Raw genomic sequence first — 26,340 nt, 5'->3', positions numbered from 1 at the left:
ATCGACCAATGTTTGGAAAGAATTTTCTCACCCTTCATGTTCGTTAGAATATCGCACTATAATCCTGGTTACGTCATCTTTTTTTCTTTTTCTTGGCCTTAAAGATAAGATCCTGTCTATATTTATCCTTTACTCTGTTAAAACCCTTTTTGAGGGAAGATTTAGTATAACCTCTGGCTAATGGTCTTTTGCTCAACTCGTCAGCCCTGTTGAAAAGCTTCAAAGGTAGTACAATTACAGGTTAAGCTTAAGAATTGATTGAAGGGTATGGACTTTTTTAATGGCTCAGGATGGAAGCTGTCCACGTGCAATAAAGAGTTGCCGGCAGTCTCTTTCCTGAACAGCCTACTAATTAATCTGCCATCCTGATCCTTCAGGATACTGATATCCAAAAAATTGACTTTATGATAATCATAAACCATCATGATTAAAATCATTACCATTCATTTGGTTCAAACATTGTTTTAAGGTGTCTTCTGGGCCATCCCACACGAGAAATATGTAGTCTATGTATCTTTGCCACATGACAATATGTCGTGTGTAGGTGGTTAATTGGTCATTCAACAAAAAAGCTTTTTCCCACTCCCCCAGGTACAGGCTGGTGTAGGAAGGGGCGCAACACATCCCCATAGCCACACCCTGTACCTGGAGGTAGTGGGAACCCTTGTACATGAACACATTATGTCTCAAAATAAAGTCCAACATTTGGAGTATAAAATTGTTAAATTTCCACTCATGTGTTGCTCTTTGCTGCAATATATGACCCACAGCTACAACTCCTAAGTCATGGGGGATGCTATTGTATAAAGACTTGAGATCTATTGTTACTAGAATTGCCGAATCTGAAATTTCCATGTTCTCCAATATTGGTAACACATGAATTGTGTGTTTAGTATAGGATGCCAATTCCTTTACATGTGGTATCAAATGTTGGTCAAGGACTTGGCTAATCCCTTCTAGGGATGAGCTTCGTGTTCGAGTCGAACGTACGTTCGACTCGAACATTGGCCGTTCGTCCGTTCGGCGAATTCCGAACGTTTTGGCCGTTCGCGTCAAAATTCGAGTGACGCGCGCGCGGACCACAATGCACTGCGTTGGCGCAGTGCATTGCTGCCCGATGATTGGCCAAGCATGCACTGTGACCCCGCATGCTTGGCCAATCGCAGCGCCGGCAGCGAGGAGAGCCATGATTGGCCACAGGCATCCTGCCTGTGGCCAATCATAGCTCAGGCTGTGTAGTGCACGCCCCACACTATATAAGGCCGCCTTTAAGGCGGCCTCCTGTAGTGTGTTACTTTGCATCTGAAGCAGTGGGTGTTCTGTGTACCTTCAACACAGTACACACCAATCGTTTTTGGCTGATTTCCTATCTTGCTGCTGTGTAGTGGTTGTTGTCTGTGCCCTGACTGCAGTATACACCACTATATTCACCTCACCTATATAGCTAGTGATCTAGCTTTAACCACTTAACAACTGCCCATTGCCGATTAACGGCTTCAGGGCGGTTGTTTAACTCAGAGAGGCCGTTAATTAACGGCCTCCCAGAATTCTCCTCTCGCGTGCCCCGAGGTGTGCGCACTCGAGAGCATCCGTGACCGCCGGGTCCATAGGACCCGGCGCATCATGGTAAACGGCCGCTCATAGTGGCCGTTTACCACGTGATTGCTCCGTCAAATGACGGAGTGATCACTTGGAAACAAACCGGCGTCATGTTATGACGCCTGTTCCTACCTCCCCTTTCTGTACCGATCGGTACAGCGGAGGGGAAAGAGATCGGTGTCAGCAGCGATGTGGGCTGCATCTGCAGTGCCCACATCGCTGCTCACCGAATTTAACCCCTCAATTCCCTGCCAATACTCTGCAATACCAGTGCATACTCTGCAGTACCCTGCCATTACTCTGCAGTACCCCGCCATTACTCTGCAGTGCAGTACCCCGCCATTACTCTGCAGTGCAGTACCCTGCCATTACTCTGCAGTGCAGTACCCTGCCATTACTCTGTAGTACCCCGCCATTACTCTGCAGTGCAGTACCCCGCCATTACTCTGCAGTGCAGTACCCTGCCATTACTCTGCAGTGCAGTACCCCGCCATTACTCTGCAGTACCCCGCCATTACTCTGCAGTGCAGTACCCCGCCATTACTCTGCAGTGCAGTACCCTGCCATTACTCTGCAGTGCAGTACCCTGCCATTACTCTGTAGTACCCCGCCATTACTCTGCAGTGCAGTACCCCGCCATTACTCTGCAGTGCAGTACCCTGCCATTACTCTGCAGTGCAGTACCCCGCCATTACTCTGCAGTACCCCGCCATTACTCTGCAGTGCAGTACCCTGCCATTACTCTGCAGTGCAGTACCCTGCCATTACTCTGTAGTACCCCGCCATTACTCTGCAGTGCAGTACCCCGCCATTACTCTGCAGTGCAGTACCCTGCCATTACTCTGCAGTGCAGTACCCCGCCATTACTCTGCAGTACCCCGCCATTACTCTGCAGTGCAGTACCCCGCCATTACTCTGCAGTGCAGTACCCCGCCATTACTCTGCAGTGCAGTACCCTGCTATTACTCTGTAGTACCCCGCCAATACCCCGCCAATACTCTGTAATACCCTGCCATAAATTGCCATACCCAGCCATACTCGGTGATACCCTGAAATACCCAGCCATAGACGCCCCCCACCCCTCACCGCCCTCCGGTGCTTCTACCAACTCGCCAGTACGATCAAAGCCAGAATCTTTTTTTTATTTTTTATTTCAGGCTTCCCAGCCTAGAGGTGAGATGTGGGGTCATATTGACCCCCCAGATTTCACTGTAAAGAGGACCTGTCACCCCATATTCCTATTACAAGGGATGTTTACATTTCTTGTAATAGGAATAAAAGTGATCAAAAATATATTTTTGGGAAAAAAAATGTCAAACTAAAATAAATAAAGTAAAATGAACAATAAAAAAATAAAATAAAAATTAAAGCGCCCATGTCCCCATGTGCTCGCATGTGCCACACATGTGAGGTATCGCCGAGAATGTTAGAGCGAGAGCAATAATTCTAGTCCTAGACCTCCTCTGCAACTCAAAACATGTAACCAGTAAAAAAATATTTAAAGCGTCGCCTATGGGGATTTTTTAAGTAGCGACGTTTGGCGCCATTCCACGGGCATGTGCAATTTTGAAGAGTGACATGTTTGATATCTATTTACTCAGCATAACTTCATCTTTCACTTTATGCAAACATTGGGCTAACAAGTGGTTAATAATAGAGCTTGCAGTCAGTAGTGTTAGGAGATAGTGTGTGCTGTCTGCGTGCTCTGTACCCAGTACATACCGCTATAATATAGGGCAGGCCCCTACTTTCAAACATCCAACTTACAAACATCTCCTACTTGCAAACGCAAGGAGACAGCAGCAAGTGAGATGAAAAAAGATGGACGACAAAACAAATTATACAGGGGTGATAACCCTTCCCTATGTTTTCCAAAAAGCTTAAAGATAGTTTTTTTGACTGGAGCTACACTTTAAAAATGTACCAGTTGAAAATGACAAACAGATTCAACTTAACACAACAAACCTACACAGTCCCTGTCTTGTTTGCACCGCCTGTATACTGCTGTTCTGAGTATATAGGGCCTGGGGGCCACACGCATTTCCTTTTTTTAATATGGGTACGGGGTTCCCCTTAATATGCGTACAAGACCCAAATAGGCTGGTAATGGGCAGGGAGGGCTACCCATGCCATGTTTCTCAATGATTTTCAACCATATTGCAGGAACCAGATATAACATTAAAACCGCAAGCAGTTTTAAATGGTGTTATTTCCGTTTAATGTCATTTTGTGCAGGGACTGTTCCAAACACGGGAAACACGTGGCACTTCACAGGCATACTACAGACACCCCGCAGGCACCATATTTAAAGGAATATTTCACTTTTTTTTTTTCACTTTAATCGTCATTAAAATCAGTGCTCCCGCCAAAACGGTAGTTTTTAAAACTTTTTTTTGCAGTGACCCATGTCCCCTGAGGCAGGAGGCAGGTCGCCAAACCCTTTTTAGGACACTATCTTGCATATTAGCCGTTAAAATGAGCACTTTCCAATTCGAACGTTCGAGTCCCATAGACTTCAATGGGGTTCTAACGTTCGTACCGAACGCGTGGGTCGTTCGCAAGTTCTGGTGCGAACCGAACCGGGGGGTGTTCGGCTCATCCCTAATCCCTTCTGAGATGCATCCATTACCAGAGATAATGGGTCTCCCAGGGGGATTTTTCATGTCCTTATGCACTTTCGGAAGTGCATACATAATGGGTGTTCGAAGGTGTTTGGTGTGAATAAATTCTCACATTTCGATGTTAAAACACCCAAAACTCGTGCTTCATCTATCAACGAATAAAACTCTTGATTGAATTTATCAACCAGGGAAGACGAAATTTTAGGGTAGCATTTCCGATTATTGAGGATCTTGAGACACATATTCTCACACACATATTCTCATACATTACATTATCCATTAGACATGTGCAGAGTAAAATATTTTGTTTCGGAATTTCGTTTTCGTCCGAAAAATGTATTTATTTAGTTACTCCCGAAATTTGTTTTTATTTATTTTGTTTTTCGTTCAAAAATTGCATTCGTCCGAAAATCTACATGAATTATGGTCGAATCTGTCTTTGAAGGCTTATGGTGTCTGTCGAATGTATAAAGAAGATTTGACGGAGCTAGTATATAGCATACTTCGTGTGAACTTTAGAACCCTATTAAAGTCTATGGGACTCCAACGTTCAAAATCTAAAGTGCTAATTTTAAAGGCTAATTTGCAAGTTACTGTCCTAAAAAGTGTTTGGGGACCCAGGTCCTGCCCCAGGGGACACGTATCAATTGCAAAAAAAAGTTTTAAAAACTGAAGTTTTTTCGGGAGCAGTGATTTTAATAATGATTAAAGTGAAACAATAAAATTGTAATATTCCTTTAAATTTCGTAGCTGGGGGGTGTGTATAGTATGCCTGTGAAGGGGCGCATGTTTCTGGTGCTTAGAACTGTCCCTGCACAAAGTGTCATTTATGCAAGAAAAAAAATCCTTTAAAATCACTCGCAGCTATTATGAATTGTCGGCTCCGTAATACAGAGAACACTCATTGAAAGTCATTGATAAAAAAAATAAAATAAAATTAAAAAAAAGCGTGGGGGTCCCCCAAATTCAATTACCAGGCCCTTCAGGTCTGGTATGGATATTAAGGGGAACCCCGCGTCAAATTAAAAAAAAATTGATGTGGGGTCCCCCTAAAAATCCATACCAGACCCTTTATCCGAGCACGCAACCTGGCAGGCCACAGGAAAAGAGGGGGGGTGAGAGCGCCCCCCCTCCCTCCTGAACCGTACCAGGCCACATGCCCTCAACATTGGGAGGATGCTTTGGGGGTCTGTGACCCCTCAAAGCACCTTGTCCCCATGTTGATGCGGAGAAGGGCCTCATCCCCACAACCCTGGCCAGTGGTTGTGGGGGTCTGCGGGCGGGGGGCTTATCAGAATCTGGAAGCCCCCTTTAACAAGGGGACCCCCAGATCCGGGCCCCTTTTTGAAATGGTAAGGGGGTACAAAAGTACCCCTACCATTTCACAAAGAAAGTGTAAAAAATAGTTAAATAAGACAAACACACTTTTGAAAAATTCCTTTATTAAAAATAAAAAAAGATTCCAGCGGTGGTAATCCACTCTTGCTATCCAGTGACGGACGATCATCTCTCCGGGGTCCAGCGATGGCTCATCTGAATCAGCGCAGCGAATCCATCCATCTTCTGTCTCCACGGTGGAGACAGAAGATGGATGGATTCGCTGCGCTGAACTGATGAGCCATCGCTGGACCCCGGAGAGATGATCGTCCGTCGCTGGATAGCAAGAGTGGATTACCAAGGCTGGAATCTTTTTTTTTTTTTTTTTTTTTTTTTAATAAAGGAATTTTTCAAAAGTGTGTTTGTCTTATTTAACTATTTTTTACACTTTCTTTGTGAAATGGTAGGGGTACTTTTGTACCCCCTTACCATGTCAAACAGGGGGGGGCCGGGATCTGGGGGTCCCCTTGTTAAAGGGGGCTTCCAGATTCTGATAAGCTCCCCGCCCGCAGACCCCCACAACCACCGGCCAGGGTTGTGGGGATGAGGCCCTTGTCCCCATCAACATGGGGACATGGTGCTTTGAGGGGTCACAGACCCCCAAAGCATCCTTCCAATGTTGAGGGCATGTGGCCTGGTACGGTTCAGGAGGGAGGGGGGCCGCTCTCTCGTCCCCCCTCTTTTCCTGCTGCCAGCCAGGTTGCGTGCTCGAATAAAGGGTCTGGTATGGATTTTTAGGGGGACCCCACGTCAATTTTTTTAAAATTTGACGCGGGGTTCCCCTTAATATCCATACCAGACCTGAAGGGCCTGGTAATTGAATTTGGGGGACCCCCACGCTTTTTTTTTTTTTTTTTTATATCAATGACTTTCAATGAGTGTTCTCTGTATTAAGGAGCCGACAATTTAAATTAGCTGCGAGTAATTTTAAAGGACTTTTTTTCCTGCATAAATGACACTTTGTGCAGGGACAGTTCTAACCACCAGAAACATGCACCCCTTCACAGGCATACTATAGACACCCCCCCCCCCCCCCCTATGAAATTTAAAGGAATATTACACTTTTATTGTTGCACTTTAATCATTATTAACATCACTGCTCCTGAAAAAAACGACAGTTTTTAAAACTTTTTTTTGCATTGATACATGTCCCCTGGGGCAGGACTCGGGTCCCCAAACACTTTTTAGGACAGTAACTTGCAGAATCTTTTCTCTCTGTCAAATCTTTTTTCTCTGTCGAATATTTTCTCTATATAATCTTGGACTAATAGAGGTAAGGTTAGGCACATTTGACCACAGGTTCTATAGACACAGATTGTTATTGTCAGAGTCACGTCGAATGTCCTATTCTATATCGAACTGTTGTAATAATGAAAACGAAAATAAAGCATTTATTTATGTTGGATCTTTAGTTTTTCAGATTCTGTGCTTTCGTTATCATTTGTCAAAACGAAAACGAAAGTAGCTGAAATTCGGAGGAAAATGCATTCAGACGAAAACGAATGCACATGTCTATTATCCATCAATACAATATTGCCACCTTTATCAGACCCCTTAATTGTTATTTCAACATTATCTTTTACAGATTTTAGTGCCAATTAATGTTCAGGACTGAGATTTCTAACTGTCCTATCATTTTTGATTGCCTCTATCTCTTTGGTTGTTTGCTTAACAAAAAGTGCTAGGGCTCATTGTCCTCACTATCCAAATGTTGTTTCCATACATCGTTGGATAGCTCATTTTATTGCAGCAGTAGATTAAGGTCACGGAGGGTTCCCGGCTGCAAGATTGGGAGCAATACCGATCACCTGCTGTAAATACTTATAAAAAGTATTTTTCTAGCAAACAAATCTATATCTTTTAGACAGTCCCAGGGAAAGCACCTGACTTTCAGCCTGTGTGAGTGCACGTGATGGCAAATTAATCATTTTTAATCTTCCTTCTGTGTGATTTTTGCTGCAGTAGGTTCCTGCTCCTTCTACAGTATGGGTGATTGAATTGTGTTGATTTTGTATAAAAAAATCATCTAATTATATTTGTATTTTAGGAATTGTTCCAGAATCCTTATTAGTTTTGTTAGTTTTACTTTTCCCTGTGTTGACACCCTTGGTGCTTTCATTGTTTGAGTGTGTCTTAACCGCTTCAGCCCTGGAAGATTTTACCCCCTTCCTGGCCAGAGCAATTTTTGCGATTCGGCACTGCGTCACTTTAACTGACAATTGCGCTGTCGTGGTGCGACATTGCACCCAAACAAAATTGACATCCTTTTTTTCCACAAATAGAGCTTTCTTTTGGTGGTATTTGATCACCTCTGCGGTTTTTATTTTTTGCGCTATAAACAAAAAAAGAGCGAAAATTTTGAAAAATATTTTTTACTTTTTGCTATAATAAATATCCCCCAAAAATATATAAAGAAACAATATTTTTCCTCAGTTTAGGCTGATATGTATTCTTCTATATATTTTTGGTAAAAAAAATGTCAATAAGCGTATATTGATTGGTTTACGCAAAAGTTATAGCATGTACAAAATAGGGGATCGTTTTATGTGATTATTATTGTTATTTTTTTTTTACTAGTAATGGTGGCGATCTGCAATTTTTATCAGGACTGCAACATTATGGCAGACACATTTGACACATTTTTGAGGACATTGGCATTTATACAGCGATTAGTGCTATAAAAATGCACTGATTACTGTAAAAATGTCACTGGCAGGGAAGGGGTTAAAAAAAACAAAAACAACAACTTCTCCTGTGCTCTGGTGTCTTGGTCTTTGAAGTGTGATACCGACAGTTTAGGATGGTAGTGTCAAAAGGTCTTGCAGCCCTCCTTTAGAACATTGGGTGTTCAGATACTGGAGAAAAACAAAACAAAAAAGGAAGGCGCACTGACCTAGTGCATTACCATAAAAAGAGCTTTATTAAAAACAGAACAAATAGCAAAATGGCTACTCACAAACGAGTATTGATCAAAGGCAAAATCAATACAATTGGATCCATCGCACCGAACATCGACAAATCCAGATCAGATGTCAGATGAATTGGCAAATACCTCAACGAAAACGGCTAATGCGTTTCGGGGGTGACCCCCTTTCTTCAGAGCCAAAATAAGCAATGGTTACTCACTGGAGGCTAGCGGTATATATATATATATGTGGAGGTTTCTAAACACATGTGGTCAGAAAGGCCATATAGCTCCACCCACAAAAAATAAAAAATAAAAAAAGGGGAGAGAGGTTTAAATACGTAGATAAATAGATAAATAAATAAATAAATAAATGGAATGGCATATGGAAAATAAATAAATAAATAAATAAATAAAAATAAATTTCTATAATAGTTTTTTACTTATTCATTTGTTTTCTGTTCACCATCATTCCCATATAGGAAAACGTTTTCCAGAATTGTCTTATAATATACACATACATATATATAAAAAAAATATATAAAAAAATATACATACATATATATACACCCATATATATACACACACATGAATACACATACATATATATATATATATATATATATATATATATACATACATACATATCGCTCCATATTGCTCATTTTCTGTGTACACATATGTAAGAGGGTGAGGCATTACCTTAAATTTTTGCCAGTGTCCACTTAGGCATCAAATTGGTTAATATTTGCACCTGTATGTGCGGGGGGAAGTGATACCTGGTGTTCCTTCGCTTGTGCGCTCCACAAGTAGCTGGAGCGCACCTAGTCCCGTATAACAGGAAGTGCGGGTGGAAATGTGTTCCACCCGCAACTTCCGGCTGCCCCAATATGGACGCTTCCGCTCATGCGCACATAGAGGTTGCCTGAGCGCAAGCATCCGGCCACCTACAATGCTCGGCTTCCGCTCCTGCGTATACCAAAATTGTTGGAGCGCAAGCTATAGCCAGAATCTGGAAGCGCGGGTGGAGTCAAGCCCGCCTACAGCTTTAGGCCGCCGGACCCAACCCCTCCGCCCACACGTACACCAGCCAAATGCTTGGGCGTGGGAGCAACATAGTCGCAATATAAACTCTGCTAGAGTGTTGGTAAAGAGGAAGAATTTGTGTATAAATAATAAAAAAAAAAAGAATTAGGGATAACCTCCAAAGGACACACTAGCTCACCAGCGAGAGGCCGCATGCCCATTTGTCAATGGCGTGGACCGAAAAATACTATCATATCACTAGTATTGTAATTAATAATGCTACAGTTGTAAAATGGAAAACAGAGCGAAAAATAAAAAAACAAATAAAAAAGAGAATAAATTAGAAATAATTAATTAAATAAATAATTGGTTCAAAATTAAACCAAGACTAAATCTGTCTAGCCAACAAGTCTTATACCTAAGGCTAAGTTTCCCATTATTTAAGTATTTATACCGCCTCTAAGGGGATATAGCCGGAATACATCGCCCTATCAAAGGCTTGGGCCCTCATATAAAATGAACAACAAACAGGGAAAAGGATTAAAAAACAACTAAAAAAGAATTAGTTATAGAAACTTGCATACTGGGCCTGCTAGACCATCTAATTCCCACTGTGGCGCGGCGCACCCTAGCTGGGCTACTTCTCTTCTATGCCCGCAAGGCCATTGCACTCAGCTGGCATAAGCCCACTCCTCCTCCTCTCTCCCTGTGGAAAAAATTGGTGAACGATAGCCTGCCTCTCTACAAAGACTGCTATGTTAATAGGGGTTGCCCGCAAAAATATAACAAGGTCTGGTCCAGCTGGCTGGCGGATGCCTCCACGGCCTCAGACCCACAGCCTACTTAACGCATTATCGTTTGTTGATAAATAGGAATGTGCACTAGTGGAAATGTTGTATATTTGAGTAGCATGGTTTAGTTCCGAGTCGTCCTACTGCACATGGAGACGGCTCTTTATGTTTTGTATGTAACGCACTGTCTTATATTGCAACTCTATACACGTCACGCCTGTAACACTAATCGTGACCAATGTATGTGTTTTTGTTTTTGTTTGTTTTGTTTTGCTTTTGGTTGCTTGTTCACTGTTTAAATTCCAATAAACAGATTTGCAAAAAAAAAAAAAGAATTAGTTAAAAATTAATTAATTAATGAGTTAAAAACGTAACCAAGACTAAATCTGTCTATCCAGCAAGTCTATACCTACGGCTAAGTCTAGCACTATTTAACTATGTATACCGTATCTAAAGGAATATAGCCGGGATACATACACCCTATCTGGAGGCTCGGGCCCTCATGTGGCCGAAGGACCCCATAGACGGATCCCATGGGCTTCATATAGCCTCGATTTGAATGAATAAATTGCCTGAGCTTCATACGACCTTAACCCACCCCAGGGCTCACAGGGACCACCAATCTTACAGGGGTTAACCACTAGGGGGGAGATCAAGGGGTTAATTGTGTTCCCTCTCTGTGTTCAAACTGAAGGGGGGGGGACTGTCTAGAGGAGATGAGAGATCGCTGTTCATACTGTGCATGAAAAGATGATCAGTCTCTTCTCCCCTGAGAGAACTGGAAGCTGTGTGTTTATACACACAGCTTCTGGTTCTCGGTGTGTCAGCAGCAATCCCGGGAGCCCCAGCGGTGATCATGACCGTCGGGCACTCTCAATGGCTCCGAGGCGAGCATCGGGCCTAGTGGCCACAGGGCAAAGCTACGTTACATAACATTGTTTGGCCCAGCCGTGCCATCCTGCCGCAGTAAAACTGTGGGGGCTGATCGGCAAGTGGTTAAAGATCCACCACCTTTACCTCCAAGTGCTGGGTGCATACACTGTGTTTCCGTGGTCCGTTTCTTATTGGCCTGTTGCAATTCCCCTTCCATATCCTGCTGTCTGGCAAAGGGCCCTTTCTCTTTCTGAAAGGGCGATCTGTACAATAGGAGGCTGAAGAAGCAGTATTAGAAGGTGTATGAGAATTATAATCATTTTTATTATTCATATCCTCACTCCTATTGAATTTTTTATTTTTATTTTTGAAATTCTTCTTTCTTGATCATACATCACGGGACACAGGAGCTTCATTACATAGTGGGTTATATAGGCACCTCTGGTGATTGGACACTGGTTAACCCCCAATTAAGGAGAATTCCTACCCTATATAACCCCTCCCATATGGGAGGCACCTCAGTTTTTTCGCCAGTGTCTATGGTGGTTGGTCACGTAAAACATGTGCTATGAAGAAAGCTCATTGCAGGTCCCTGCGGGGGCCTAAGGGCTACAATAACCGGATCCATATCTCGGGCCGATATTTTGACTCCCAAGATGGTATGGTACCCGGGCCTCGTCATCCGAAGAAATTAGGTTTTGCCTGTAAGTCCTCTCCTATTGGAAGACTGGGCTCTGGGAAAACCAGACTTGGTGTACTATTTACATAGTGGCACGAAAGTTTCTGGCAGAGTCTTTTACAAGGTCCAGGTAAGAGGTTCCTCTGAGAAGGAACCCAAAAAATCCTGAAGGTTGGCACAATCTGTCTGTTTTCAGCAATTCCTGCGGCGAGGACAGGTAAGGGAAGTTAATCCTATATCAATTATATATTATGGATTTCTTCATTGAGTAGTTGCATGTCTTACCTGGTTTCCACCACTAGAGGGAGTAAGAGCAGCCTGATGCATACTTACATGCCTTTCAGATACACACGCTCAGTGAAGCCTGGTTCTCCCAGATGACTCACGTGTCCACTGCAATCTCTGCCACAATGAAGGTAATACAGGGGTCCCACGTAGTCTAGGGGTCCCACACAGCTCCAATGGTGATCCCCTTCCCCCTGGATAACCGGCGGTCCTCGTGCATGTGCGCCGAGCGCGCTCCCATGCTAATGGAGGGGGGGAGTGTGGTTGCGAGCCGTACTGCACAGGCGCCAGGTGGCAATTTTAAAAAGCCCAGAGCGCCAGGGGGCTGTAAGTGGAGACACAGGAGCTGTGGGCAGTAAGCATCCTAAGGGATTGGATCCAGGCAAACCTAAGACACCTACTTAGCATCAGGTTGTGCAGTTTAAGCATATATATTTATTGTGAGACTTTGAGCACAACAGTGATTGCACTTTGTACTAGTGCCTCTGCTTTGTAGCTTGGGACTATGTCTCCTCGTAAGAGGGTCTCAGGGGGAGGTAAATCACCGCCTAGGTATAGGGGTTCTAAAAATGCCTGTAGGTTACCTTCCCCCCCTGCAAGACTGGAGCCAGCCTCACAGGATGAGTCAGTGCCCCTATCAGGTTTTGCAGCCTCTCCTAATATTTCAGCCCCGGTATATGTCACTGAGGACTCCCTTAGGGCTACATTGGAGGGTTTTGAAGGGAGAATCATGAATTTTATTTCAGCTTCCCTGAAAGATAGCAGAAAAAGGGGTAGATCCCCCTCCCTCTGCTGAGATTCCTCTTTCAGATGACACTTCTGACAATGAGGAGAGATCCCTATCTTGGGACAGGGATCTTGAGCAGTCGGATGAATCAGAGGAAGAGGAGAGAGTCCCCTCCTCCCAGGCGCTCAGAAAACAGGTGCAATATTATACTGAGTTGGTGCGTACCACATTCAGAATGCCCGCTGCTGAGGTCGCTACATCCTCTGTTTCTTCCATGGGGGTCAGGAAAATCCCACAGACTGCCTTTTCCTTTCCAATTCATCCCTTAATGGATAAATTGTTGTATGAGGATTGGGGACATCCTGATAAACTGTTTGCTCTTCCTAAAAGGTTTTCTATGCTTTATCCTCTGGAGGAAAGTTTCACCAAGAAATGGGGGGTCCCATCTGTCGATGCGGCTGTTTCTTGCGTGAATAGAAACCTGACCTGTCCTTTGGATAATGCTCAGGTATTTAAAGATCCAACTGATAAGAAGCTGGAAACATTGTTGAAAGCCTCCTTTTCCATGACTGGCGCTGTAGTGCAACCTACAGTCGCAGCTGTGGGGTTGTGTCAGTTCCTCAAGGAACAGGTTAAGCAGATGCTTGGCCTCCATCCCAGTGAGGAAGTGGAGAATTATGCAGAAATACCTCAAATTCTGTGTTTCATGATTGATGCGATTTTGGATTCTGTCCAACAAGCGTCTCGTTTGTCTCTCCTGTTGGTACACATGTGAAGGGCCCTATGGCTAAAAAATTGGGCAGCTGAGCTGTCATGCAAGAAGCATTTGATTGGGTTCCCGTTTAAAGGGGAACGTTTATTTGGAGAAGAATTAGACAAATTCGTCCAAAAAATTTCAGGGGGTAAATCTACTCTCCTTCCAATCAAAAGGAGCAAACGTCCATCATTTAGGCGTTCTCTCTCTCCCGGAGCATCAAGCTCTAAGCAGTGGCGACGGCCTTCCCAACCTCCCTCTACAGGAAAGGCTCAAGGCCGGGCCCAGGGGCAGAAGAAATCTTGGGGGCGAAAGCCTGCCAAGCAGAGCCAAAAAGCTTCCTTGTGAAGGGGCGCCCCCGCTAGGCCGAGTGGGGGGAAGGCTCCTGCAGTTTGCAGAGGCCTGGCGGGAAGAGATCCGGGACAAGTGGGTGGTCTCTTCGGTATCTCTGGGCTACAAGCTAGAGTTTCAGAAGATTCCACCTTCTCGTTTTCTAAGGTCAAGGATCCCCAGGGACCCAGTAAAGCAAAGACCGCTATGTCTGGCCTTAGATCACTTACTATCCCAGGGGGTGATAGTGGAAGTGGACCCAAAAGAACAGGGTTCAGGGTTTTACTCGAATCTCTTCACCGTTCCAAAGCCAAATGGAGGTGTCAGACCTATCCTGAACCGGTTTTTATGCATCCGGTCCTTCCGAATGCAGTCAATTCACGCTGTGGTCTCCTCCCTGCAAGGGGGAGAGTTTATGGCATCAATAGACATCAAGGATGCATATCTCCATGTGGCAATTTTTCCCGCACACCAAAAGTATCTAAGGTTCGCGGTAGAGCGGCGCCATTTTCAATTTGTGGCCTTGCCGTTCGGGCTCGCTACGGCCCCTCGAGTCTTCACAAAGATTCTGGACCCTCTCTTGGCAAACCTAAGAGCTCAGGGTATAGCCGTCATGGCTTATCTAGACGATTTGCTTCTCATAGAGAAAACAGTAGCGCTCCTGAACCACAGTGTTACCAGAACGCTAGAACACCTGGAACGCCTAGGTTGGATTATAAACGTAGAAAAGTCATCTCTACAGCCTGCTACCAGGTTGGAATACCTGGGTATGGTTATCGACACCGCTCAGGGCAAGGTGTTTCTACCAAGACCAAAAGCCTTGGCCATTGGGGATCTGGTGCGCCTAATTCTGGGCAGAAGATCTTCCCCCATTCGGTTGTGCATGAGACTGTTAGGGAAAATGGTTGCCTTCTTCGAGGCCGTTCCATACGCCCAGTTCCACTCAAGGCCTCTGCAAAGATGCATCCTTGCGGCTTGGAACAGGAAGCCCCAGTCCTTGGATCTTCCTATGCGTCTATCCCCAGGGACACGCAAGAGTCTCGTTTGGTGGTTACAAACCGAGAATTTGCTGAAAGGCAAAACTTTTCTACCTCTTCCATGGAAGATTATTACGACAGATGCCAGACTGACAGGCTGGGGAGCAGCGTTGGAGGAGACGTGCTCGCAGGGGAAATGGTCTGCGATCGAGAAGCTGTTGCCCATAAATGTCTTGGAGATCCGGGCAGTTTATATGGCTCTCATAAACTGGTCTTTCAGACTACAGGGTCTCCCTGTTCGGGTTCAGTCAGACAATGCCACAGCAGTGGCCTATATCAATCACCAGGGTGGTACCAGGAGTCTGGTTGCGCAAAAAGAGGTGAATCGCATACTTGTCTGGGCAGAAAGGCATGTTCCATGCCTTTCTGCAGTCTTCATTCCAGGAGTGGAAAATTGGCAGGCGGATTTTCTGAGCCGCCAGCAGTTGTGCCCAGGAGAATGGGCTCTGCACCCCGACGTGTTTTGGAACATATGTCGCAGGTGGGGTACTCCAGACGTAGATCTGTTTGCGTCCAGGTTCAACAGAAAACTGGAAAAATTTGTGTCAAGGACAAGAGATACACTTGCTCAGGGGTCGGATGCTCTGACAGTTCCCTGGGATCAGTACAATTTGATTTATGCCTTCCCCCCGTGCCCACTTCTGTCGCAGTTCCTGGGAAAAGTCAAGAGGGAAACAAAGACGGTTCTTTTGGTAGCCCCGGCTTGGCCCAGGCGACCTTGGTACGCAGAGATCATGAAGTTGGCAGTAGGCAGGCCATGGATCCTCCCTCTCCGGCCAGATCTGCTCTCACAGGGTCCAATTTACCATCCTGCTTTACACAGTCTGAATTTGACGGTTTGGCTGCTGAGACCCACATTCTGAGAGACCGTGGGCTTTCAGGGCCAGTCCTTTCTACTCTGGTCAATGCCAGAAAGCCGGCCTCCAGGCTTATTTTCTACAAAATCTGGAGGGCATATGTTTCCTGGTGTGAACTCAGGGAATGGCATCCTAGAAAGTATGTCATTAGCAGGATCTTGGCCTTCCTCCAGTCAGGCCTAGAAATGAATTTGGCCGTAAGCACTATCAAGGTGCAGATTTCGGCCTTGTCAGTGTTTTTTCAGAAGCCACTTGCATCACATTCCCTGGTGCGGGCTTTCATCCAGGGGGCTATGCGGATAAGGCCGCCAGTCAAACCTCCGGTATGCCCATGGGATCTGAATTTGGTTCTCTCAGCTTTGCAGGGGCAACCTTTCGAACCTTTGCATCAGGCTTCGTTAGTTCTTTTGACTAAAAAATTGGTTTTCTTGGTAGCCATATCCTCGGCTAGAAGAGTGTCAGAACTAGCAGCTCTCTCCAGCAAGGAGCCGTATCTAATTATTCATAAGGACCGGGTGGTAATGCGTCCCAACAGGTCCTTTCTGCCTAAGGTGGTTTCAGGATTCCATTTGAATCAAGATCTAATCCTACCATCCTTTTTTCCGGACCCACAGTCCACAGAAGAAGAATCTTTGCACACTTTGGATGTGGTAAGGGCAATCAGTATCTATCTTCAGGCAACTGCTCAGATAAGAAAAACTGATTGCTTATTTATATATAGGAAGGGCCAGGTGGCATCAAAATCCACTCTCTCAAGGTGGATTAGACAGATTATTCTTCAGGCCTATAGTGTAAAGGGAAGATCCCTCCTTTTCAAGTGAAAGCACACTCAACTAGGGCTGTAAGTGCTTCTTGGGCAGTGCATCACCAGGCCTCCCTGGCTCAGATCTGTAAGGCTGCAACTTGGTCATCAGTCCACACATTCACCAGATTCTATCAGGTGGATGTCAGAGGGCAAGAGGATATCGCCTTTCGGCGCAGTGTACTGCAGGCTGCAGTTTAGATCCTCCGGTCCTTGGCGGTCTATAATTATGATCTGTGTCTCCCTCCCCTCAATCTGAGCATTGCTTTGGGACATCCCACTATGTAATGAAGCTCCTGTCTCCTGTGATGTATGATCAAGAGAATAGGATTTTTATATACAGCTTACCTGTAAAATCCTTTTCTTGAAAGTACATCACGGGACACAGAGCTCCCGCCCCTCTTGGGTTTTACGTGGTTTCTTATTGCTTTGCTACAAAACTGAGGTGCCTCCCATATGGGAGGGGTTATATAGGGGAGGAATTCTCCTTAATTGGGGGTTAACCAGTGTCCAATTACCAGAGGTGCCTATATAACCCACTATGTAATGAAGCTCCTGTGTCCCGTGATGTACTTTCAAGAAAAGGATTTTACAGGTAAGCTGTATATAAAAATCCTATTTTTGGAGCCATCTGTATGCTCGACCTTCCCGAAAGGCATTCTTGTCTCTCCAATATATATATATATTTTTTCTGGGGAATAGATTTACCAAATACCTTTAAATGTTCTTTTAGCTTTTCTTCAAGGCTACTATAATCCTCATGTATCTTCAATAGAATAATTCAAGCATACAGAGCACCAAGTTGTTGTCTATACTCGTTTTGTAAGAGCATCATTAGATTTTTAGAACGCTCATTTAGTTTAATTTCCCTGTTTTGTTTTTTTAGATCATTTTTGATATGATCAAGATTAGGGATGAGCTTCGTGTTCGACTCGAACATTGGCGGTTCGTGCGTTCGGCGAATTCCGAACGTTTTGGCCGTTCGCGTCAAAATTCGAGTGACGCGTGCGCGGACCATAATGCACTGCGTTGGCGCAGTGCATTGCTGCCCGATGATTGGCCAAGCATGCACTGTGACCCCGCATGCTTGGCCAATGGCAGCGCCGGCAGCGAGGAGAGCCATGATTGGCCACAGGCATCCTGCCTGTGGCCAATCATAGCTCAGGCTGTGTAGTGCACGCCCCACACTATATAAGGCCGCCTTTGAGGCGGCCTCCTGTAGTGTGTTACTTAGCATCTGAAGCAGTGGGTGTTCTGTGTACCTTCAACACAGTACACACCAATCGTTTTTGGCTGATTTCCTATCTTGCTGCTGTGTAGTGGTTGTTGTCTGTGCCCTGACTGCAGTATACACCACTATATTCACCTCACCTATATAGCTAGTGATCTAGCTTTAACCACTTAACAACTGCCCATTGCCGATTAACGGCTTCAGGGGGGTTGTTTAACTCTGAGAGGCCGTTAATTAACGGCCTCCCAGAATTCTGCTCTCGCGTGCCCCGAGGTGTGCGCACTCGAGAGCATCCGTGACCACCGGGTCGCATCACGGATCACGGTAAACGGCCGCTCATAGCGGCCGTTTACCACGTGATTGCTCCGTCAAATGACGGAGTGATCACTTGGAAACAAACCGGCGTCATGTTATGATGCCTGTTCCTCCCTCCCCTCTCTGTACCGATCGGTACAGCGGAGGGGAAAGAGATCGGTGTCAGCAGCGATGTGGGCTGCATCTGCAGTGCCCACATCGCTGCTCACCGAATTTAACCCCTCAATTCCCTGCCAATACTCTGCAATACCAGTGCATACTCTGCAGTACCCTGCCATTACTCTGCAGTACCCCCCATTACTCTGCAGTAACCCCCATTACTCTGCAGTAACCCCCAATACTCTGCAGTACCCTGCCATTACTCTGTAGTACCCCCCAATACTCTGCAGTACCCTGCTATTACTCTGTAGTACCCCGCCAATACCCCGCCAATACTCTGTAATACCCTGCCATAAATTGCCATACCCAGCCATACTCAGAGATACCCAGCCATACTCGGTGATACCCTGAAATACCCAGCCATAGACGCCCCCCACCCCTCACCGCCCTCCGGTGCTTCTACCAACTCGCCAGTACAATCAAAGCCAGAATCTTTTTTTTATTTTTTATTTCAGGCTTCCCAGCCTAGAGGTGAGATGTGGGGTCATATTGACCCCCCAGATTTCACTGTAAAGAGGACCTGTCACCCCATATTCCTATTACAAGGGATGTTTACATTTCTTGTAATAGGAATAAAAGTGATCAAAAATATATTTTTTTGGGAAAAAATGTCAAACTAAAATAAATAAAGTAAAATGAACAATAAAAAAATAAAATAAAAATTAAAGCGCCCATGTCCCCATGTGCTCGCATGTGCCACACATGTGAGGTATCGCCGAGAATGTTAGAGCGAGAGCAATAATTCTAGTCCTAGACCTCCTCTGCAACTCAAAACATGTAAACAGTAAAAAAAAAAATTAAAGTGTCGCCTATGGGGATTTTTTAAGTAGCGACGTTTGGCGCCATTCCACGGGCATGTGCAATTTTGAAGAGTGACATGTTTGATATCTATTTACTCAGCATAACTTCATCTTTCACTTTATGCAAACATTGGGCTAACAAGTGGTTAATAATAGAGCTTGCAGTCAGTAGTGTTAGGAGATAGTGCGTGCTGTCTGCGTGCTCTGTACCCAGTACATACCGCTATAATATAGGGCAGGCCCCTACTTTCAAACATCCAACTTACAAACATCTCCTACTTGCAAACGCAAGGAGACAGCAGCAAGTGAGATGAAAAAAGATGGACGACAAAACAAATTATACAGGGGTGATAACCCTTCCCTATGTTTTCCAAAAAGCTTAAAGATAGTTTTTTTGACTGGAGCTACACTTTAAAAATGTACCGGTTGAAAATGACAAACAGATTCAACTTAACACAACAAACCTACACAGTCCCTGTCTTGTTTGCACCGCCTGTATACTGCTGTTCCGAGTATATAGGGCCTGGGGGCCACACGCATTTCCTTTTTTTAATATGGGTACGGGGTTCCCCTTAATATGCGTACAAGACCCAAATAGGCTGGTAATGGGCAGGGAGGGCTACCCATGCCATGTTTCTCAATGATTTTCAACCATATTGCAGGAACCAGATATAACATTAAAACCGCAAGCAGTTTTAAATGGTGTTATTTCCATTTAATGTCATTTTGTGCAGGGACTGTTCTAAACACGGGAAACACGTGGCACTTCACAGGCATACTACAGACACCCCCCAGGCACCATATTTAAAGGAATATTTCACTTTTTTTTTTTTCACTTTAATCGTCATTAAAATCAGTGCTCCCGCCAAAACGGCCGTTTTTAAAACTTTTTTTTGCAGTGACCCATGTTCCCTGAGGCAGGAGGCAGGTCCCCAAACCCTTTTTAGGACACTATCTTGCATATTAGCCGTTAAAATTAGCACTTTCCAATTCGAACGTTCGAGTCCCATAGACTTCAATGGGGTTCTAACGTTCGTACCGAACGCGGGGGTCGTTCGCAAGTTCTGGTGCGAACCGAACCGGGGGGTGTTCGGCTCATCCCTAATCAAGATCAAGAATTAACTTTGAATTCTTAATCCAGTTGGATTGATATCCTCTTGGATATATCTTTCTAATGACTGTATGTACCAATGTAAAGCTGATTTCTTTTTCCCAATACTTTAGTACGACGGGAAAAAAAATGAGGTTAAGTCAGATTTCACCTGTTCCTTAGCTTGATTGCTGGTCTGAATACTGGACATAAGTTCCTCCCAGTAACCACATCCCCCCCCCCCCCCCCCGAGATCTCCCATCCTAAATCCTTAGCGATGAAGAAAAATGGACACTATTCAATAAATTTGTCTGTTCGGTCAGCATATAATGACTCTGACCCAGCAAAAAAAAGTTTTCTCCTTTAAAAATGGAGAAAAAAATGTATAGCAACATATAAAATTGGGGTCCATGTCAAGCTGAATGAGTCAAAATGAGGATTTGGGTGTATTATCCACCCTATAGAAATTTATTGGTATAGAATTTTAATCATTAAAAAAATTCCCAAATTGGAAACCCAGACAGAAAAACACATGTACATGTATTATAATGATGCAAATTGTATCACGAGTGGTATCGCTCCACTACATGTAAATATACCATCCATACATATTACAGGTGATGATGAGTAGTGCGAATTTCCAACACGTTTTGACATATGCATGAATTATATTCTTCTTCGGGGACTGATACCACTTCTGAAAATACAGAGTAGAGTACAAATACATTTTAGAATCCAGTTGGAAACTTGGGGTCTCCCCCCGTTCCTGTTTTTTTGGTGCCCTTATGGGATTTGTCCAGCGATTCCTTGATGAAAGGCGTATTCTTTGCAGACTTTTAAGATGGTCATAGGTGTTGAGGGAATGCTCTCTCCAATGATATATTTGATATGTAAGCTTGATATTTTGAAAATATTTTTCATGTTTCAAATGATATTCATTTACAGGTGATACTCGAAAATTAGAATAACATGCAAAAGCTCATTTATTTCACTAATGCAACTTAAAATGTAAAATTAATATATGAGATAGACTCATTACATGCAAAGATCATTCAAGCCGTGATTTGTCATAATTGTGATGATTATGGCTTACAGCTCATGAAAACCCCAAATCCACAATCTCAGAAAATTAGAATATTACATGCAATCAATAAAACATGGATTGTACATAGAACAATATCAGACCTCTGAAAAGTATAAGCATGCATATGTACTCAGTATTTGGTTTGGCCCCCTTTTGCAGCAATTACTGCCACAGTGCGGCGTGGCATGGAAGCTATCATTCTGTGGTACTACTGAGGTGTTATGGAAGACCATGATGCTTCAATAGCTGCTTTCATCTCTTCTGCATTGTTCGGTCTCATGTCTCTCATCTTTCTCTTGGCAATGCCCCATAGATTCTCTATGGGGTTCAGGTCAGGTGAGTTTGCTGGCCAATCAAGCACAGTAATCCCATGTCATTGAACCAGGTTTTGGTGCTTTTGACAGTGTGGGCAGGTGCCAAGTCCTGCTGGAAAATGAAGTCAGCATCCCCATAGAGCTTGTCTGTGGAAGGAAGAATGAAGTGCTCCAAAATCTCCTGGTAGACGGCTGAGTTGACCCTGGACTTAAGCACAGTGGACCAACACCAGCAGATGACATGGCTCCCCAAATCAACACAGATTGTGGAAACTTCACACTGGACTTCAAGCATCTTGCAGTGTGTGCCTCTCCATTCTTCCTCCATACTCTGGGTCCTTGGTTTCCAAATGAGATGCAAAATTTGCTCTCATCAGAAAAGAGGACTTTGGACCACTGAGCAACAGACCAGGTCTGTTTTTCTTTAGCCCAGGTAAGACGCTTCTGACGTTTGTTGTTCAGGAGTGGCGTGACAAGAGCAATACGACATTTGAAGCCCATGTTCAGGATCCGTCTGAACCAGACTGAGAGACCATTTAAAGGCTCAGGAACCCTTTGCAGGTGTTATGGCCTAATTAGCTGATTAGAGTGGGACATTTTGAGCCTAGAATATTGTACCTTTTCACAATATTCTGCACTTTTCAGATACTCTTTCTGCAAGTGGATCCAGCATTGTGTCCTCTTCTGGCAGCATTTGGTTCCACGCTGCCATGTTGTGATGTGACATTGAGAGGTTTCCTACTGTTCTAGGTCCAACCAGCGTGCCTCCCGATGATGCCCCACTAGGTCTGCCCCTTCCATCTTTTCTGAATGAAAGGCTTTGCCTCTTGTGATATATGACAGGCATATCCTAGGAGGCAAAGGGAGGACAGTGTATGTTATTCACTTAGGCAAAGGGGACAGGACCAGATAATAAAAAAAAGTAAATAAAGGGTGGGGAAAAGCATGCAATCTGTGCAGAGGACCAGAGGAGTGGTGGAGAGGAGGGATCATGTTTTTTTCTTGCCAAAGAAAAGGAAATATAAATAGTATACATTTTCCTAAACTGGTCCCTTTAATTTTTTTTGCCCACAACATATTGGATCTTGGGGAAAGAACCAGTTTTCAATGGATTATTCATTAGGTCAAATGGAAAATTCATCTGTTGTTTTGTTTTTATTCTTAGCCCTTGTACACACGGTCGGAGGTGTTTCCTATCGGACCGTTTTGTCGGATATTCCAACTGTGTGTGGTCTGCATCGCACTGTTTCCGTCGGAATATCTGAAGGACCAACTTTTCCAACTTGCCGGTAAAATTTTCAGACAAAATGCTCCGATCGGACATACTCCGATCATGTGTAGCCTACGGACAAAGTGCCACGCATGCTCAGATCAAATTCCTAGACCAAAGCTATTGGCTACTAGCCTGAACGTAGTCCCGTCCTAAAGAAATAACGTCATCACGTTATGTACAATCAGATTTTCCGACAACTTAGTCCAACTGTGTGTATGCAACATCACTTCCGGACCTCTTCCGGAATTAATCAGTCGGAATTACTCCAACGGATTTGGTTGTCGGAATCTCCGACCGTGTGTACAAGGGCTTAAGAGATAAGACATAGATTGGTGAATCATAGCGATGTAGGATTTAAAGGATAATTGAACCATTATTCCCAGGTACCTGAATTTATCAACAGCTTGGAGTTGCGAGGTTGAGATTAGGTGGATTGAGGCTTTAACACTTTATTAATAATTAAACAATTTCAGAAGGCGGTTCACAATGGCAGTCTGCAAATTTTTGCCAGTTCAAGCTTCCTCTAATGGGTGGCATATTACAATATAGGTCCATTAAACTCTCTCTCTGGACTTTAGTATTTTTGAAATCCGTTTTTAAAGAGGGTTTATAAAATTCCAAAAGCGTGTAAAAAAAAGTAACATATAAAGTAAAAGTAGTGTGTAGTGTACGAGTCCTTAGGAATCAGTGTGAATTTTTTGTTTACTTTACTATAAAAATATGTAGTGGCTTGACATTTCCATAAAAACCTTAGCAGGTGAATCTTACTTGAGGTACAAAAATAAAAAACAGTTCTGGTTATCAAATGCCCATCTTCTGCTTCTGTTTTTCTACCCACGGATTTCCCATGTTGTAGGCGACAATGATGCTGACAACAGAAATTTTTTGTGCCTGAGGTTATACTGCCTGCTTTGATATTTTCCATCTGTAGGAGGGGTGGAGGTGAGATATTGTTTAGTTGATTTTCAGCTACTGGTAATAAATTACTTACTTCTGCAAGAAAGATGGGGATTAGCCAGGATATTTAGACAAACCTAACTTAAACTCTTTCCTAAACACAGGTACAAAGACTGGATGGTAAAGGTGCTAGAAGAAGGATAGGAGAATATAAAGCAAACCAATCACTTTATTTTTCTGACCTGATAACCCTAGTTAAGACATAAGTGTATATTAGACATGTGCGCCGTCAATAAATTTGTTTAGTTTCGTTCAGTTACGTTTTGTATTAGCCGTTAATTCGTATTTTGTCATTTGTGTCCGAAATTCAATTTGGATTCCTATGAAATATGAATTTTTGTTAGGTTTGTTAACTTTTCGTAACAATTACGAATGTTCGTTATGATGAATTTATCATTATGAGGGTCTCTCACCATCCCTGTGCTGTGCTCATTATGAGGGGCTCCCACTATTCCTGTGCTGTGCTGACTTCCTGGGTTTTTAACTTCATCATAACAAATAATTGTAATCCCACTCCCATAATAAAAAAGATAATTTTCCCAACCCTCACTCAGCAGCAGAAAAAAACCTCTGATTGGTCAACAAAACACCAGTCACGTTTCCGTTGTAATGGAATTTGGATCCGAAATTTGTAAACTAAATTTCGCACAAAATTCAGAAGCATAGCAATTCGTGTTTCGGATCGTCCCGAATGTACGAATTTACGGAAATTCGTACGAATTTTTGATTTGTACAAAACTAATCGCACATGTCTAGTGTATATAGGCTTTATAATAATAAGTGTAAGTATAAAGGATTTATATAGGACCAATGGTTTGCACAACATTTTACAGAATAAAGAGAGACAATACAGTTACAACACAGTTCAATACAAGAGGGTTTGGAGGGCCCTGCTCATGAGAACTTACAAACAGTTTAGTAATGGCAATCTTCAAACACTAGATAATTGCAGGCTCTGTATTCTTACATACTTTCCTTCCTATTCATATCACAGTAGCCACTTTCACTAAGGGCAGATGGATCTATTTCCCTTTGCTTCCTGCAATTCTACCTTTTTTTTAAAACTATACTTATCTAGGTGGGTGCAGCTTTGGTCCGCTGCTGCATCTGTCCTCCGCCGGCTCTAAGACTGAGAACTGAGTGATCAAACATCGGTGATTGCTTGGGTCTCAGAGCTCCATTAGGGAGTGGAAGTGGGTGGCTCAGGCTCTCAGAAGCTCACTGAGAGGCTGAGCCAGATGCCAGTCCGGGCATGTGGGTGGATCCCAACCATATAGTTGTGATCTTTTCCCAGCCTGGACCAGATGTGTAACGTCAGCCGATAGCAGGTTTCAGCCCACTGTCTGCTGAAAATGGGTCAAGGGAGTGCAGAATGAACTGCACTCCTGTGATCCACAGAAGTACAGCCAAACGAGCTTTAGCTGTACTTATCCTTTAAAATTTGATTCTAGCTTCTGGAACATGTGACAGTGCATGTAATCTTTTCAGGATGCATCTGTGAGTCCTTGGTTAAATGACCAGTGCCTCAGTCAACCAGAAAGTGTCAAATATTATTTTTGTAATTAAAAGCAAAAAATGTTTGTTTAACTAATGAATGTAAGATAATATTATATCAGCATATATAGCTGATGTGATTTTTAGCAAAAGCGTGGAAAGATCCGCTCAAAGTCTTAAAATATACTTCTGGTGAAAGCATACACACACACACACACACACACACAGATAAGTGAAAAATAATCAAAATTGAATTATCGTATTACAATAGAAATAGAAGTAGAAAAAAAATATAGAAAGTGGCTTTCTTTGGTGGGCACTTGCTGAAGAGGACATGCCAAGAGCACCAGCAGAGGACCCCAGGAGAAGAGGATCGGGCCTGCTCTGTGCAAAAAGCATTGCAGGTAACGGAGATTGAGGCAGTCACCAAGGACCTTCCATTAGGAAAGATTCCCGGTCCAGACAGGTTTACTAATACATATTACCGAAAGTTCTCCTCTCTCTTATCTGAACGCATGTGCACATATTTTAACATCGGCACTTCACTCCCAAAGGAGGCATTGCTAGCGTATATTGCGGTCCTCCCAAAAGAGAGGAAGGACCTTTCCGTCCCCAGCAGCTACAGGCCGATCTCGTTGTTGAAAACCGACATCAAAATATTGGTGAAAGTTTTGCCCAATCGACTCAAACCCATCCTACCTACAGTAATTCACCTGGACCAAACGGGATTTATAATGGGTAGGGAGGCTAGAGATAACTCCAATCGGGCTGTCCAACTGATTCACTGGGCGGACCTGCGGCGGCCCAGTTCACCCTGTCTTTTACTGTCCACGGATGCTGGAAAGGCGTTCGACAGGGTGGACTGGGCCTATCTCCAGGCGGTGTTGTCTAGATTGGGTTTAGGACACAACATGCTTAGATGGATAGGCTCTCTGTACAGTTCCTCAGAATCCCGGGTCA

This window comes from Lithobates pipiens, unplaced genomic scaffold (genome assembly GCF_037356315.1).
Source record: "Lithobates pipiens isolate NorthernLeopardFrog02 unplaced genomic scaffold, aLitPip1_a1.2 Scaffold_16, whole genome shotgun sequence".
Taxonomy (NCBI): Eukaryota; Metazoa; Chordata; class Amphibia; order Anura; family Ranidae; genus Lithobates; species Lithobates pipiens.
This window is presented reverse-complemented; position numbering follows the sequence as displayed.